Below are 6000 nucleotides of genomic sequence, written 5' to 3' on the forward strand. Positions count from 1 at the left end.
ATGTAACCCCGTAAGGTCCAAGGCTTCAACCAATATTATTCCTGTCTTAATAAGATGTTGAGCTTGGATCCCCATGACATTTAACTTTGCTTTCTAGGACTCAAGCATCACTGCATTTATTGAATTGTGGTTGCGATGATATCTGTCTAAACTCTATCTTATATATCTATTTGTGACTCAAGAATGTGACTACAGGAGAGGCCCACCCAAAAAATTAATTTTGTCTGCTTTCTTTGTTTTAATCACTGCACTATTATATGATATACACGAGACTAACCTTATATACGTCACCAACGGCTAGAGTTGGTCTACTCACCCTAATCAATCGTCTGTTGTTAATTAATTTGTGTCATACAGTGCTACATATTTTAAATATTTTGGTAAAAGCAACCATCTCTCTACTTGAACATTGTGCTAAGTTAAGTCAACTTGTATACTCTCTGCTCTGTGTGAGTTTATACTTATTTTTTTTAGCCAATTTTGATAGATGTTTAGGTCATAATAAGTACATTATGCAATAGAATTGAGTAAGGATGTTTGTATATTACACGGGACGCATGATTGTGTCAGGTTCAATATGAAATAATATTGTTATCAAACAAAGTACACAAGGAGCAGATCACATTAACAGTCTGTATATTTATTTATTTATTTATTTTTATTTTATTTTATTTTATTTGCAAAGTTTTATATAGCGCTGGCTAGACCCAGAGGTATCAGAGCGCTTCACATGAAGATCAGCGAGTTACAGGTTACGTAGTTATTTCAGTTGGATCAGCGAGTTACCGGTTACAAAGTCATAACAGTTTGAATTAATGAAACATAGGAAGGAAGTGAGGGGGGGAGTGGGAGACACAAACTGGGAGAAGAGGAAGACAATGCCAAATGACCGGCTGGGTAGGTGATGGCCAAGGGGCCAGACTCCTCTATAGCTGCATAGGACAGCTCCACCGGGCATCGGCCAAGGTTGCCCAGGCTCCGCTGTAGGGATCTACATCAGTTGAATCAGAGAGTTACTGGATACATAGAAACATCAGTTAGAATCCAAAACGATCGCAGCGGAGGGAGGAGGGGGAGGGAAGGGGACCAAATGATAATGTCTGTAGCTTGCCGCCCATCCATTGGGTGCATCCCACAATATCAAGCATATAAACTTAATCGGAATCCAACTTACACCATCACATAGCCCCAGAGCCCTCTGCTTTCCCCCCACACATGAGAAGTAGGAACAGGAGTCCGCCAACCCATTAGGCATAATGAGATAATTACGCCAACTTGTATTCACCAGACCCTGCTAAGGTCCCCGATGGGGTTCAGGACACCACATGTTCTTATAATCATTGCACTTTTGAGGAAACATCTTGTATTTCTTGCAGCTCTTGCAATATGTTCTCCCAATAATCAGCAATAGGGACCCCTGGCAAGACCCTAGCCTCTTCCCTCCGCAGCGCAACCGACTCAGCCCTTTCCCATTTTAGTGTTGGTGCGCGCCAATGCTGTATTGTGGAAATTGTGTTTGCTTTCAGGTGCATTGCTATGGCACAATGAGTGATAAGCATCACCAAATCTATGAATGTGCTGGTCACTCTTTTGGCCTTTTTAATCTTATATAACCCCAGTAATGCACCTTCCAGAGTGTGAAGGTCTGTACGATGTGTCAGTGTAATTAGTGATTTTGTAACTGCAGTACACAGAGCCAAAGTGGCTGGGTATTACCAGAACATATGGGCAAAGGGGGGAAACTATTTCATGTAAGGGAGTAGGGTAAGATATGCCCCCATGCAGTCCATTATATTGTATGTACTGGCATTTCTGGACACCTTATATGTATAGTGAATGATTCGTTCTCATTCCTTAAGTGTCAGCTCATGGCCTATATCTGTCTCTCAGAGTCAGCTTGTGGGTAACAAGGGGTCGGTAGTCATGTGAGCCAAGGCTTTGACCTACCAGGTTATGAGTTTGCGGCCATTCCCCTTAATGTTTAGGGCATGAGTCAGTCTGTGTTGCTCCGGTTCGGCATCTGTTATATTCCACTGACGACCCAACTCTAGCACCAGCGTGCCATAGGCTTGAAAATGCCCCCACTTGCAACTCATGTTCCTCCTGTAATTGCCCAAAGGGTATTAGCATCCACCATTTAACAGGTTTCCTACAAAGATCAATCCAACATCTCTCCGTATCGCCAAACCTTCCCTACCTGTATGTGTGCAAAATGGCACCATGAGGTTCAAGCCAATAGCCGGGGAATATGAAGTCATGTCTGGCATAATACGTAAGCATCTCATGTAGCTTTGCAGGCTATGCTCACCAGACCATTCACCCCATGGGGGTCACCACTCTAGGGAGCAGTGCCATCCCCACCTTTTCCCGCACCCTAAGGGTTGGCAAACTGCCCGTCTCATCCAGCTGCCTCCCGGCTAACCATCTTGCAGACCACTACAGCTGTGCAGCTAAAAAATAATGTTCAGAATTTGGTGCCCCTAGGCCTCCCCTGTCTACTGGCAACTGCAGTCTACGGAGTGCCACCCTTCTCCTGCCGGTGTTCCAAATGAACCCCCTCAAAATGGCATGAAGTGCAGTGAAAGTGGATTGGGGTACCAGCACTGGAAAATTATTTTTAAAAGTTTGAAAGGTGGGGAAGCATTACCATTTTAAAAATGGTTGCAGGGAGGGTAGGTACTAGTCAAATTCCCGTCAATGACAGCCTGTGTAGTGTTGCAGATGAGGATCTCCAGATAATGGAAAGTGTTAGGTTCCCATCTCACCCCCTGGTCTCCCACCATAACCTCCTGCGGGGGACAATCTGCACATAGAGGGAATACACAAGATTCTGTCCAGTTGACTCCCAATCCTGATGCCTGCCGAAATCCCTCGGGTATCCCTGCAATCACAGGGATCCCCATGCGAATGTCCTGTAGATAAAGAAGCACATCATCTGCATACACTGAGATTATATGAACTCCATTGTCCAACAGAATACCCCAGGCGCACCTCCTTCCTCCATAACATACTGATGGACTAAACAGGTTTGTAGAATTCTAGCAGTCTGAAACTCTCTCCTAAAGTTGAGTTTGAATGTCCCACGGGTCTTCCTTCAGAGGAGGTGGCCTCTTGTAAAAGAGTTATCCAGAAAGCAGTGTCATTTCTGGAACTTCCTCTTCTTATTGAAGAGTCCAGGGCAAACTTACTGATGTAAATTCTGCAACTTGCATTGTCTGCCGCATAGTTTCTGCTGCCTTTTATTGATGTTGACTTGGACCCATTCTATGCTCCTGCTCTACATTATGAGGCCGCAAGGCACCGGCCGGCAGTAGCTAGGAGCCCAAGTTCCTTTATGCTCACCCAATGTGAAAGTTGTCATTCAGGCATCACCTTCTACTCAGAACCCAAAGGCTTTCACAGCCTCAACCCTAGAAATGGAGCTTACTTGCATTGATGCTGAAGGTGTTCTCTTCTGGAAGTCCTCTCTAGCATTCTTCTAATGTCACCGGCTTGTGTGTGGACTACTTCCACCATTTTTTATAGATGGATGAAGTGGCAATAAGTTACCTACAGGAACACATGTGGGGCCTTTCCGGATTTACTTGACAGATTATATTCCCAGATGCATAAGCACCTCCATTGCCATTTGGTGTCATGCATGGATGCTTTCCACTGGTTCCACAGGATCCATTTAATTAAAGCTGTGCTACAGCTGACACCTAGGTGTGGTTTCCCTGGTGAGCAATTTCCATCACCAACAGTGAAAGTTTCAGGTGTTCTGGAGGGGTCCTGTCATTAGCACCAGCCCCAGCAGTTTCTTGGGCTTCAGAGACCAATGACCTGCCAAGGCAAGTACCACCAGCAGCAACAGCCTCATTTTTCCCACTTTCACACCCCTGCCTCAGAACCACTTTTGTTTGTCCTCAGGTGAACACAAGTTTCCAGTAAGAGAGCATTTCATATTTTGTCATGAACTGCCAAGCCATTACTTCGCAACATTTTAGAAAATGGATAGACACCTCTGTTTTTGCATACTCCCCTCCTACTTTCCACCCATCCATTCTGCCATGTCAACCAAGTGTTCTCCAATCCTCAACATGAAGGTGCTATGCTATTTAAGCAAGGTAACCATACAGTTGATCAACAAGACGGAAACTAAGCAGGGATGTTAATCCTTTCTACTTTACGTCTGTAACGAAGAAAGTGGGTTCAGGCCATTTTGGATCATTGAGCCCTAAACTCCTTTCTTGGTTGCTCCTGCCTATCTCTGCAAGTGGAGAATACATGTGTTCCTGTATCTCAATTATGTTTAAAGGTGGGCTCATGACAGTTGGTGTCATATTTATTTTATTTTATTTTATTTTAAGGTTTTATAGAGCGCGAACATGACCCGTGAGGGTTTCAGAGTGCTTTACAGCTACAATAGAGTAATACAGGGTCATAGCACACAACAAACAGGTAAAACGATAACATTTAGTACATAGGAGAGCTTACAGAGAATCAGGGGGATGAAGGTGGGACAGGGTAGCAGACGGGTACTGTACCTGGGGGATATGATAGGCTATACAGCAGGATAAATATAATACAATGAACAAGAAAGGTGATGTACAAGGATGCAGGATAGAGCAACAGTCTCTCAGGTGGCTGAGGGAACGAGATTAGCCAAGGAATTTTTGATTTTTGGAGTCTTGAAAGTCTTGCAGGGTTTTGTGAATGGGGTGGAAAGAAAAAAGCGGGTTCCAAAACGGGCTTTAAGTCCAATGCATTTTTCCATAGACTATTCTTTTTTGCATAGCATGAAAACCATCTTCTTGATGAAAGTGGAAGGTAGTACTGCACAACTTCCTATTTATAAAAAAAATGATGAACGTATACATATTTTGCAAAGCAGATAACCACTTTGGTAAAGTGTTAATAGGCAGGGTAAATATAACAAACAAAATACTTACCTATAGCCAAAGGCGTATGGCAGAACACAGGAATAGGTTACCTAAAACAACATACCTGGCTTCAACTTTTGTAAAGGCAGTCATTAGGCAATCACCTAATTATTTGACTTTACTATGTACCGTGGTAGTACAGCAAAATACACCAATATTACACAAACGTACCGCGCAAACTGACCTCACAACCTTTAAATAAATTATAAGTTAATATACAGTTACACTGCTTACCTGCACTCCCTAAAATAGGCATCTGCGCACCATAGTATCTAATCCAGCCATTTCTTCACCAAATCTGTATAACGGATTTTCACAATATACACATTCAAATAAATTAAGCGAAATGCATTGAATTCAACCATCTTTTGGGACCCCCAAAACATTTACATATTAAAGTATATATTTTGGCGAAAAAAACATTTCCTTCTTTGCACTTTGACAACATCTAGGGGCATATTATCGAGCACGGCGATACAAATTATCGCCGCTTTAGTGGCAGAAAACGGCCGCTAAAGCGGAGATAATGGGCTTATCGCTGCTTTAGCGGTCGTTTTCTGCCGCTAAAGCGGCGATCATTTTAACGCCTGTCCTTGATAATATGCCCCCTAGTTCCACCAATTGCAATGCCACGATGCAATCAACCAGTGAGAACTGAAATTAATCTGTGTCTGTTTACGTTCCAAGGAGAAACAAATAGGTTTCGGTTGCACCTACACTAGATCTAGAATTAGTTGGCGGAAGTGGCATTAAAGGGGCCATCCCATAATGTATGTTACATGAAACCTCTAACACCAAGTAAACATTAAGAAAGAAAGGAACATTCTGAAAGGTCTATTGTGGGTAGTTAATAGCAAGGCAGGATTGGGTAAAGAGAGCTGTTTTTCTCTACACTGGATGGGGCTGCGTTAAAGTCTCACATAAGAATGCGGTAAGTTTGGAAGTTTCTCCCACCTACCTCCAGGATGGGTTGAGGGGCCCCCCTTGCAGAAGGCTGGAAGGGCCAGCAGAACCAAGCAGCCAATGGATGTCCACATGGTGCGGTCAGGACAGTCTGAATCACCAGCACTCCTCTGCC

Source organism: Lissotriton helveticus, chromosome 6, assembly GCF_964261635.1.
Source record: "Lissotriton helveticus chromosome 6, aLisHel1.1, whole genome shotgun sequence".
In the NCBI taxonomy this organism is placed as follows: Eukaryota; Metazoa; Chordata; class Amphibia; order Caudata; family Salamandridae; genus Lissotriton; species Lissotriton helveticus.